Source organism: Hylobates moloch, unplaced genomic scaffold, assembly GCF_009828535.3.
Source record: "Hylobates moloch isolate HMO894 unplaced genomic scaffold, HMol_V3 SCAFFOLD_1, whole genome shotgun sequence".
NCBI classification, from domain to species: domain Eukaryota; kingdom Metazoa; phylum Chordata; class Mammalia; order Primates; family Hylobatidae; genus Hylobates; species Hylobates moloch.
Genome location: NW_026652276.1, coordinates 106,238,187 through 106,250,629, shown reverse-complemented (window position 1 = coordinate 106,250,629; position 12,443 = coordinate 106,238,187). Strand labels below are relative to the sequence as shown.

The window sequence follows — 12,443 nt, the reverse complement described above, 5'->3', positions numbered from 1 at the left end:
ATTCAAGAAACCCAACACATGGGCACATTCTGGATATTGCCCTGACTTAACACTGTTCACACTCTAAAATTTTTAACTCTAAAATTTCACTCTCATCCCATGACCTCATATTTGCCCAACTCTGCCACTCCCACCATCTACTCATCAACAATCCAGGACTTTGACTCTTCAGCATTTCTCTGGATTGTCAGCCTTCATTGTCCCTTCCCACTCAACCCAACTAGAGAAGTTAACTGGAACCACTCTCTTTCCAAAACCCTAACTCCATTACCTCCTAGCTCTCTGTTCTATGCCTCTAAGGAGCCTTTCCACTCCTGTGGCCAGACACAATTGTTTCCCCATCCCACATGATTGTCATTCAAGATCTGCATTATCCTCTTCAAACCCTCAATCCCATTTCCCAAATCCATCCCCAAACTCTCAGTAAATAATGAAGTCCTCCAGTCGCACAAGGTACATGCAATATATATTTATCGATATACACAAATAACTCAATCTACACAAATACATATTGATCAATATAGCTCTATAGATGCCCCCTCAACTTATGATAAGGTTATGTCTCAGTAAGCCCATTATAAGTTGAAAACATCACAGGTCCAAAATGCATTTAATACACTTAACCTACTGAACATCATCACTTAGTCTAGCCTCTCTTAAACATGCTTAGAACACTTCTATCAGCCTACTGTTGGGCAAAACCATCTAACATAAGGCCAATTTTATAATAAAGTGTTGAATATCTCATGTAATTTCTGCAATACTGTACTGAAAGTGAAAAACAGTATAGTTGTATGGGTACTCAAAGTATGGTTTCTACTGTGTGTGTGTCGCTCTCACACCATCATGAAGTCAAAAATTCAGAAGTCAAGCCATCGGGGACCATTTGAAGTTAGTTTGTTTTCATTACTACAGAACATTCCATCTTCAGTTAATTGATAGACAGGTCGCTGAAAAAAATTATATGAAGGATGCCACCACAATAAATATATGTTTGCATCTTGCACAGGCAGTGTTTCTCTCCAGCAGCTGCACAGCCAGTCTACCAGGTGAGGGCCCAGAAAAAATTATATCAACATATGCTGAATTTACACTTGTGTGCTATTGGAGTGTGTTAACTCCATTTCTGACAATACTGTATGTCCCCAGCTAATAAAATGAGGGTATTAGCATGCGAGAGGGCTCTCTCCAAGACAACATAGCCCATCAGAAAAGTTAAAGTAGGGGTCCGCAACCCCCAGGCTACAGACCAATTTCGGTCTGTAGCCTGTTAGGAACTGGGCTGCAGAGCAGGAGGTGAGCAGTGGGTGATTGAGCATTACTGCCTGAGCTCCATCTCCTATCAGATCAGCAGCAGCATTAGATTCTTATAGGAGCAGGTACCCTATTGTGAACTGCACAAGCTAGGGATCTAGGTTGGGCACTCTTTATGAGAATCTAATGCCTGATGATCTGAGGTGGAACAGTTTCATCTTGAAACCATCCACCCCCAACTATCCATGGAAAAAATGGTCTTCCATGACACCGGATCCTGGTGCCAAAAAGGGTGGGGACCACTGAGTTCAAGCATTAAGTTCATTTGATGGACACTATACAATGACTAAAAATAATGCTTAGACTCCTAATGACATGAGAAATGTGCATAATTTATTGTCAAGTGGAAATACAGAGTCATGTGACCATCACTTTGAATAATGAGATTATGCCAAAAGGATTTAAGAACCAGCTTGAAGAGGCTACTACTATATTAAAATAAACAATAACAGCAGTAGCTTATAATCTGTTGAATGAAATAGGAATTGAAGAGTCCATACTGATATATATGAATGAATGAATGAATGAATGAGGATAAGACAAGGCTCTTACTTACAGAATAATGCCAAAAAATGTTGCAAAGATGGTGGACTTAGAAAAACCACTGTATGATTATCATATGGTTACATATGGTAACCACCTTAGTAATAACTGATTCAGGCAAAAATCACTAATGGACACTAAACCTAGTGGGTAAAAGTTTGACGATTATGGATATTCACATAGTTTCAAAGTATTTTCCCACCGAACACTAATTACAAAGGGGGAAGAGCCACTTTAGAGTGGAAAAGCCTGGCAGACTCCACCTGAATTCAATGATCAAAGTCAACATGACCAGTAATGGGTCAAATCACCCCTAATATCACCTGATTGGGTGCCAGAACAAGGACACATCATTATCACTTCTGTGATATTTCTGCAAAAGCTGCATAACTTAATATAACTATGAAGGAACATCAGACAAATCCAAAATGAGGAATATGTTACAAAATAACTGGCCTGTAACCTTAAAAAATATCCAAGTGGTGAAAGTGAAAAGCTAAATGCTACGGTTTGAGTATGTTCTCTTCAAAATTCTTCAAAATTCATGCTGAAACTTAATCCCCATTGTGGTGATATTAAAAGGCATTAAAAGGCCTTTGGGGCAGTGGTTAAGTGATGAGGGCTCTGCCCTCATGAATGGATTAGTGCCTTCTGAGAAGGCTGGAGGGACCTAGCTTAGGCCCTTTTTGCTCTTCTGTTCTTCTGCCATATGAGGACATGGCATTCCTTCCCTCCAGAGAATGCAGCAACAGGGCGCCATCTTAGAAGCAGAGAACAGCCCTTGCCAGACACCATTCCTGCTGGCACCTTGATCTAAGACTTCTCAGCTTCCAGAATTGTGGGAAATAAATTTCTGTTCTTTATAAATTACCCAGTAATCCAAGGTATTTTGTTATAGCAGCTCCAAAGGATTGAGACACTAAACAAAACACAAAACCTAAGGAACCTTTTCAGATTGGAGAAAACAGAAGAGACATCACAGATGGATGCTAAATTCAGACACACCTCAAAGATATTGCAGGTTTGGTTCTGGACTACCACCATAAGGCAAGTCACACCAATTTCTTGGTTTCCCAGTGCATATAAAAGTTAAGTTTACATTATACTTTTGTCTATTAAGTGTGCAGTAGCATTATATCTTTAAAAATGTACTTACTTTTATTTAAACATTTTATTGCTAAAATATATGAACAATCATCTGAGCATTCAGCAGTTCATAATCTTTCACTGGTAGAAGGTCTTGTCTAAATGCTGATGGCTGCTGACTCATCAAGGTGGTGGTTGCTGAAGGTTGAGGTGCCTGTGGCAATTTCTTAAAATAAGACAACAATGAATTTGGCTGCATAGATGGACTCATTTCATAAAAAATTAATCTGTAGCATGCAATGCTGTTTGACAGCATTCTACCCACAGTAGAACTTATTTCAGAATTGGAGTCAATCCTTTTAAGCCTTGCCGCTGTTTTATTATGTAAAGAATATGCTGACGGAATATTCTACAACGTTCACAATGCCATTTCAACAATGTTTACAAAGCATCTTTACCAGGAGTAGATTCTATTTCAAGAAACTACTTTCTTAGCTCATCCATAAGAAGCAACTCCGCATCCATTCAAGTTTGATCATGAGATTGCAGAAATTCAGTTCCATCTTTAGGATCCACTTTTAACTCTCCTTCTCTTGCTATTTCCACCACATCTGCAGTGACTTCCTCCACTGAAATCTTGAACCCCTCAACATCATCCATGAGGGCTGGAACCTACTTCTTCCAAACTCCTGTTAAATGTTGATATTTTAGCTTCCTCCCATGAATCATAAATGTTCTTAATGGTATTGAGAGGAGTGAATCCTTTCCAGAAGGCTTTAAATTTACTTTGCCCAGATCTATCAGAGGAATCACTATGTATGGCAGCTATAGCCTTACGAAATGCGTTTCTTAAATAATAAGACTTGAAAGTTTAAATTTTAACTCTTTGATGTATGGGCTGCAGAACAGATGTTGTGTTAGAAGGCATGAAAACAACATTCATCTCCTTGTACATCTCCATCAGAGCTCTTGCGTGACCAGGTGCATTGTCAATGAGCAGGAATATTTTGAAAGGAGTCTTTTCTTCTGAGCAGTATTTCTCAACAGTGAGCTTAAAATATTCAATAAAGCATGCTATAAACAGATGTGCTGTCATTCAGGCTTTGTTGTTTCATGTCTAGAGCATAGGCAGAATAGATTTACTATCATTCTGAAGGTCCTTAAGATTTGGGGGATGTTAAATGAACACTGGCTTCAGTTTACAGTCACCAGCTGGATTGGCCCCTCACAAGAGTCAGCCTATCCTTTGCAGTTTTGAAGCCAGGCATTGACTTCTCCTCCCCAGCTATGAAAGTCCTAGATGGCATCTTATTCCAATAGAAGGTTGTTTTAGGCTGGGTGCAGTGGCTCATGCCTATAATCCCCGCACTTTGGGAGGCCGAGGTGGGTGGATCACCTGATGTCAGGAGTTCAAGACCAGCCTGGTCAACATGGTAAAACCCCATATCTACTAAAACTACAAAAATAAGCTGGGCGTGGTGGTAGATGCCTGTAATCCCAGCTACTCAGGAGGCTGAGGCAGGAAGAATTGCTTGAATCCAGGAGGGCAGAGGTTGCAGTGAGCCAAGATTGCACCACTGCACTCCAGCCTGGGCAACAGAGCAAGACCCTGTCTCTTAAAAAACAAAAACAAACAACAACAACAACAAAAAAAAAAAGACCGGCTTTTCTGCATTGAAAAATCTGTTGTTGAGTGTAGCCACCTTCATCAATTTTCTTAACTGCATCTTCTTGATAACTTGCTGCAGCTTCTACATGAGCACTTGTTGCTTCACCTTGTACTTTTATATTATGGAGATGACTTCTTAAACCTCATGAACCAACCTTTGCTAGTGTCAAACTTTTTTTCTGCAGCTTCCTTTCCCCTCTCAGCCTTCACAGAATTGAAAAGAGTTGGGGCCTTGCTCACTCTGGATTAGGTTTTGGCTTAAGGGAATGTTGTGGCTGGTTTAATCTTCTATCCAGACCTCTAAAACTTTCTCCATATGAGCAATAAGGCTGCTTTGCTTTCTTATCATTTGTGTATCCACTAGAGTGGCACTTTTGATTTCCTTCAAGTACTTTTCCTTTGCATTCGCAACTTGGCTAACTCTCTGGCTCAGGAGGCTAGCTTTCAGCTTATCTCAGCTTTTGTCATGCCTTCCTCACTATGCTTAATCATTTCCAGTTTTTGATTTAAAGTGAGAGACATGAGACTCTTTCTTTCACTTGAACACTTAGAGGCCATTGTAGCATTACTAATTGGCCTAATTTTGATGTTATTGTATCTCAGGGAATAGGGATCCCCAAGGAGAGGGAGACAGATAGGGAAGGGCTGGTCGGTGGAGCAGTCAGAACACACACAACATTTATTAAGTTCACCATTTTATATAGATGTAGTTTGTGGCCTCAAAATAATCACAATAGTAACATCAAAGATCACTGATCACAATGTAAGAATTAAAGAAAGAGGAAAGAAACATGAAATGTGGCTCAACAGTTAAGGACAGGTTTATTTTAGAGAAAACAAACCTGAGAGGTGCTTCTGGCCAAGTTAGGTCAGAGAGCCCTTCTCTCTTATAGACTAAGGATATTTAAGGGTTTTGGAAAGGGGGCTTGTCATAGGTTTGCAATGTTTCCATGTGAAGGAAAGTTTATTGCAGGGTTGGAATGTCTCTGGTCGGAGTGGAGGCTATCTCGGGGTTGGTATGTTTCTGGTCAGAGAGGGGTTTATCTTAGGGTTGGGGATGTTTCTAGTTATGCTGACATTAGCCATTAGGCTGATGTTTTGGTGCTGGATTTAGGTGGTTTTTAAAGAGAACTTACAACAGTGGTGTTTTGTTCAAGATGGCGATGCTCCTGCTCTGTCACACAGCTCATCCTAACAGATATAATAATGAAAGCAAATAATGAAAAAGATTGAAATACTTGTGGGAATCACCAAAATGTGACCCAGAGGCACGAAGTGAGCACATGCTCTTGGAAAAATGATACTGACAGACTTGCCCAACCACGGGGTTACCACAAACCTTTAATTTGTAAAAAACCAACAAAACAAAGCAAAACAAAACAAAACAAAACAAACACAGTATCTGCAAGGTGCAATAAAGTCAAGTATAAAATGTGGTATGCCAGTATGATCCTGGATTGAACGATTTAGCTGTAAAAGAAATTATTTGGATAACTGGGGAAATTTGAACAGTCTGTGGATTAGGTGGTGGTATATGATGTTAAGTTTTCTTATTCTGATGTTTATAATATGCTTATGCTATAGCATCTTTGTGAAAAATATACTCTAGCATATTCAACAGTGGAGGACATCATGCCTGCTGCTTACTGTAAAAAAGTTTAGAAAAAAACAAATTTTAGTATAAATGATATAAATATAGCATATCTATTTGAGAGAGAGAGAATGATACGGAAATGTGCTCAAATGTCTGCAATTAGGAAATCTGGGTGAAAGATATATAGGATTTCTTTGTACTGTTCATGCAACTTTCTGCTATTTTTCAAATTATTTAAAGTAAAATAGTAAAACAAAAATAGACTATGGGATGGCAACTTAATTATATCCGTGTGGTGAAATATTACACACATTCAAAAACCACATTTAGTAAGTGACATGAGCAAATACATTTTCTTAAGAAATCAGTATATAAAACTATATATGTAATATGGCTTAACCTGTGAAAACATGTGCCTAAGGGAAAAAGACATAAAGGAAATATATGACATGTAAAGATGGAATTATCATCAAATGATGCTAATTCTAGATGATCATGGGAAGTTCTCGTATTTTTATTTTGGATTTTTTTTTTTTTTTTCAATAAACGTCTCCAGGTGTCTGGCTCTTTTAAGAAGAATAAAATGTTATTCTACAAAATGAAACCAACAATGAGTAAACTGAAGGCTTGAATACAAGTGTTCTCTCCTTGCTGGGGAGTATTTTCCTGATGCCATCTGAAGCCTCAGAGTGGAAATCTTATTTCACAAAATTCAAAGCTTCTGTTCTTACACCTGATTCCTCAGGAAACTCTTTTCTCCTACTTGTATTAACCAATTCAGCTGTGAGGAGCAAAGGAGACGGGGACTCTGCCCTTAGCTGGGCTCTGAAGGTGTGTATTTTAGCACCGGCTGAGAACTGAGTTAGCTAATCTTCAAAGAGGCTGCCTGCCATCCCATTCAACAACATAAAAAGCAATTTGTTTAGGGGGAGAAAAGCCATTTCAACATGAAAATTGGTTTCACGACAATATGCCTGATAAAACGGCACATGAAAGAACCATTGGCTGGCCTCTCTCCCCTGGGTCCCCCCACAACCCCCCACACCCTTACCCTTTCTTTTGCAACTGTCACCATAATGGAAAAGGAAGTTATCTCAATGGAAAAACATGCTGGAACACATTTTACCTCTGGAGTAATGGACCAGGACTGCCCACGCATTCAATGAAAAACAAAATATTTGGTCATTCTACTCCTTCTACCCGAACACATTCTAAAGCTTGCAATGCCATCATCCAGCGTTCAACCTCAAAAATTCATCCTTGACTCCTTCCCTTCTTGTTGATGGTACCTCCAGCATCCAGAGTGGTGTGTCAAAGACATCACGTCTAATCACGCTTCATTTCAGCTTCAAATTTCTCACTGGTTCCCATTCACTCATTCATTCAACAAGCAGGTTGCTATTCCACACGAGGCCAGAGCCCATGGACATCAGGTAAGGTCAGATCCATCCCCTCTTTGATGTCCCAGGCGCTTCCAGAACTGGGCCATGTACACCTTCTAAGCACCTCAGCCCCAAGCCTACCATCTTCTAAGCACCTCAGCCACGCCCACCCTCTTCTACCCACCTCAGCCACATTCACCCTCTTTTGCCCACCTCCACCGTGCCCAGCCTAGGTCTTCTACTCACCTCAGCCACGCCCACCCTCTTCTACCAACTTCAGCCACACCCACCCTCTTCTACCCACCTCAGCCATGCCCATCCTCTTCTAAGCACCTTGGCCATGCCCACCCCCTCAGCCATGCCCACCCTCCTCTACCCACATCAGCCACGCCCCTTTCTAAGCACCTCAGTCAAGTCCACCCTCTTCTAAACCTCTCATCCATGCCCACCTTCTTCTAAGCACCTCAGCCACGTCCACCCTCTTCTAAGCTCCTCAGCCATGCCCATCCTCTTCTAAGCTCCTTGGTCACCTCCACCCTCTAGGCACCTCAGTGCTCTGCCCCTCCTTAACCCACCCTAGAGAGCTGATGGCTGTATTTGGAGCAGGCCTTCACTTTCAGGACTATATACTATGTTGCTACTTCTCTTATCTCTCTTTGCAAATGATAAATACCTATTTATTCTTTCAGATTTACTGAGTCAGGTCTCCTACTAAGCCCTCTTAGGAAGAGGGAGAAGAGGCCCCTCTCCTCTGTTATCTCGTTGGAATATTTCACCACTGTTGGGGGAGGTCAGGAAAGCATGCTCAGAAGTGTCCTGTAATCTCAGCAATTTGGGAGACTGAGATGGGAGGATCACTTCAGGCCAGGAGTTTGAAACCAGCCTGGGCAACAAAGTAACACCCTGTCTCTGCAATAAATTTAAAAATTAGCTGGGAGTGGTGCTGAACACTTGTAGTCCCAGCTACTAGGGAGACTGAGGCAGGAGCATCACTTGAGCCCAGGAGTTCAAGGCTGCAGTGAGTCATGATTGCACCACCTCAGTCCAGCCTGGGTGACAGAGTGAGACCTTGTCTCAAAATAAGAGAGAGAGAGAGAGAAGAAAGAGAGGAAGAGAGAAAGGGAGAAAGGGAGAAGGAAGGAAGGAAGGGAGGAAGGAGGGAGGGAGGGAGGAAGGAAGGAAGGAAGGAAGGAAGGAAGGAAGGAAGGAAGGAAGGAAGGAAGGGAGGGAGGATCAAAGAAGGGAAGGAAGGAAGCAAGCAGCTGGAGGACCAGAGTCCCACCTCCTTCTGCTGCTCCTGTGGACCTGCCCAGACAATTTTAGCACACGCAGCTCTACAGCGAGACCCACTCAGAAGAAATCTTGCTGAAAGTATTTCCCTCTCCCTCCTATCAAAGGAAGACAAGGGCAGAAGCCCCCTCGGGAATTACACCCCAACCTTGGCAGGCAGGGTGTGGCCAGCCTGGGCCTATCTGGCCTATGTCTGTTGAATGGCAGAATAAATGAATGAACAGAGGCAACCCTGGTTGGCTCGTGAGTGGTGTGAGCTGGTCCTGTACCCAGATACTGGGGTGGCCTCGGCAGGGCCCTGGAACCAAATGGGTGTTCACGACAACCTCCTATCGGAGCTCATCAACTTCCAGGACAGGAGAGAATGGCCCTGGAACCAAATGGGTGTTCAAGACAACCTCCTATCAGAGCTCATCAACTTCCAGGATAGGAGAGAACGTGTCACTGCCTCTCTCATGCACAGTCCTGGAGGAAAGCTGGCAAGTACATCAGGGCTGTGCTTGCCTGTCCAGCCCAGGGCACTGGGGCTTTGCTCTGCAGTCCTGTGGCAGCTAGTCCCCCACCTGGGAGGAGGAAGACAGCCCCATTCTGAATGTCTCTAAAAGAGAAGGTAGAAGATACTAGCCTCCCAGTGTGGACCATGGCAGACTCAGGCTATAGCAACTCCACGGGCTGAGCATGAACTGGTGCTGCGTCACCCCTCAACCCAAGGCCAAAGTCACTGGCTCCAGCCTCTCTGCCTCCTGAGAAGAGTAGCAACAATTATCCAATAGAAAAATTAATCTCACTGGATGCAGTAGCTCATGCCTGTAATTCCAGCAATTTGGGAGGCTGAGGTGGGAGGATCGCTTGAGCCCAGGAGGTTGCAGTGAGCCATGATTGCACCACTGTACTCCAGCCTAAGTGACAGGGCACGATCCTGTCTTAAAAAAAAGAAAAGAAAAAGAAAAAAAAGGCCAGGCGCAGTGGCTCACGCCTGCAATCCTAGCACTTTGGGAGGCTGAAGCAAGTGGATAACCTGAGGTCAGGAGTTCGAGACCAGCCCCGGCAACGTGGTGAAACCCAGTCTGTACTAAAAATACAAAAATTACCTGGGCGTGGTGACACTTTGAAACCACTGACCCTTCGGCTGGGCCTATGCATGTGCCCCAAAACAACCTTTTGTGTCCGAGGGCTCAAAACTCCACCCTCAGATGATGCTAACATCACCATTTTTTTTTTTCAAGACAGAGTTTTGATTTTGTCACTCAGGTAGAAGTGCAATGGTGTGATCTCAGCTCACTGCAACCTACGTCTCCTGGGTTGAAGCGATTCTCCTGCTTCAGCCTCCCGAGGAGCTACGATTACAGGCATGCATCACCACACCTGGCTAATTTTTGTATTTTTAGTAGAGACAGAGTTTCGCCATGTTGGTCAGGCTGGTCTCAAACTCCTGACCTCAGGTGATCCTCCCACCTCGGCCTCCCAAAGTGCTGGGATTACAGGTGTGAGTCACTGTGCTGAGCCAACATCACTATTTTCTACAGATGGGCCCTATGACAAAACATGAGGCTTGATTACACCTGCACAGTGATATGTTTGGGATGCTTGTCCCCTCCACATTTCAGGTTGAAATATGATCTGCAGGGGAGGTTCCAAGATGGCCTAATAGGAACAGCTCGTCTACAGCTCCCAGCGTGAGCGACGCAGAAGACGGGTGATTTCTGCATTTCCAACTGAGGTACCAGTTCATTTCACTGGCGAGTGCCAAACAGTGGGTGCAGGACAGTGGGTACAGTGCACTGAGCATGAGCCAAAGCAGGGCAAGGCATTGCCTGACCCGGGAAGCGCAAGGGGTCAGGGAATTCCCTTTCCTAGCCAAGGGAATGGGGGACAAACGGCACCTGGAAAATCGGGTCACTCCCACCGTAATACTGTGCCTTTCTGATGGTCTTCGCAAACGGCACACCAGGAGATTATATTCCGTGCCTGGCTCAGCGGTCCTACACCCATGGAGCCTCACTCATTGCTAGCACAGCAGTCTGAGATCTAACTACAACGTGGCAGCGAGGCTGGGGGAGACGCACCTGCCATTGCTGAGGCTTGAGTAGGTAAACAAAGTGGCCGGGAAGCTCGAACTGGGTGGATCCCACCGCAGCTCAAGGAGGCCTGCCTGCCTCTGTAGACTCCACCTCTGGGGGCAGGGCATAGCTGAACAAAAGGCAGCAGAAACTTCTTCAGACTTAAATGTTCCAGTCTGACATCTTGGAAGAGAGTAGTGATTCTCCCAGCACGGAGCTTGGGATCTGAGAATGGACAGACTGCCTCCTCAAGTGGGTCTTTGACCCCCTAGTAGCCTAACTGGGAGGCACCCCCCAGTAGGGGCAGACTGACACCTCACACGGCCGGGTACCCCTCTGAGACAAAACTTACAGAGGATTGATCAGGCAGCAACATTTGCTTTCACCAATATTCGCTGTTCTGCAGCCTCCGCTGCTGATACCCAGGCAAACATGGTCTGGAGGGGACCTCCAGCAAACTCCAACTGACCTGCAGCTGAGGGTCCTGCTTGTTAGAAGGAAAACTAACAAACAGAAAGGACATGCACACCAAAACACCATCTGTACATCACCATCATCAAAGCCCAAAGGTAGATAAAACCACAAAGATGGGGAAAAAACAGAGCAGAAAAACTGAAAATTCTAAAAATCAAAGCGCCTCTCCTCCTCCAAAGGAACGCAGTTCCTCACCAGCAACAGAACAAAGCTGGACGGAGAATGACTTTGACGAGTTGAGAGAAGAAGGCTACAGACGATCAAACTTCTCCAAGCTAAAGGAGGAAGTTTGAACCCAACGCAAAGAAGTTAAAAACCTTGAAAAAAGGTTAGACGAATAGCTAACTAGAATAACCAATGCAGAGAAGTCCTTAAAGGACCTGATGGAGCTGAAAACCATGGCACAAGAACTACATGATTAATGCACAAGCTTCGGTAGCCAATTCGATCAACTGGAAGAAAGGGTATCAGTGAAGGAAGATCAAATGAATGAAATGAAGCGAGAAGAGAAGTTTAGAGAAAAAAGAATAAAAAGAAAAGAACAAAGCCTCCAAGAAATATAGGACTATGTGAAAAGACCAAATCTACATCTGATTGGTGTACCTGAAAGTGATGGGGAGAACGGAACCAAGTTGGAAAACACTCTGCAGGATATTATCCAGGAGAACTTCCTCAATATAGCAAGGCAGGCCAACATTCAAATTCAGGAAATACAGAGAACGCCACAAAGATACTCCTCCAGAAGAGCAACACCAAGACACATAATTGTCAGATTCACCAAAGTTGAAATGAAGGAAAAAATGTTAAGGGCGGCCAGAGAGAAAGGTCGGGTTACCCACAAAGGGAAGCCCATCAGACTAACAGCTGATCTCTCGGCAGAAACTCTACAAGCCAGAAGAGAGTGGGGGCCAATATTCAACATTCTTAAAGAAAAGAATTTTCAACCTGGAATTTCATATCCAGCCAAACTAAGACTCATAAGTGAAGGAGAAATAAAATACTTTACAGACAAGCAAATGCTGAGAGATTTT

At 43.6% G+C, this 12,443-nt stretch overlaps 1 protein-coding gene and 1 pseudogene across 10 annotated transcripts in view; both read right to left on the bottom strand.

The window, feature by feature from the left end:
* Positions 1 to 12,443, bottom strand: part of CALN1 (calneuron 1) — a 666,785-nt gene that overhangs the window by 348,219 nt on the left and 306,123 nt on the right. The gene's annotated exons all lie outside the window — the stretch shown is intronic.
* On the bottom strand, positions 3,035 to 5,170 carry LOC131384001 (tigger transposable element-derived protein 1-like; annotated as a pseudogene).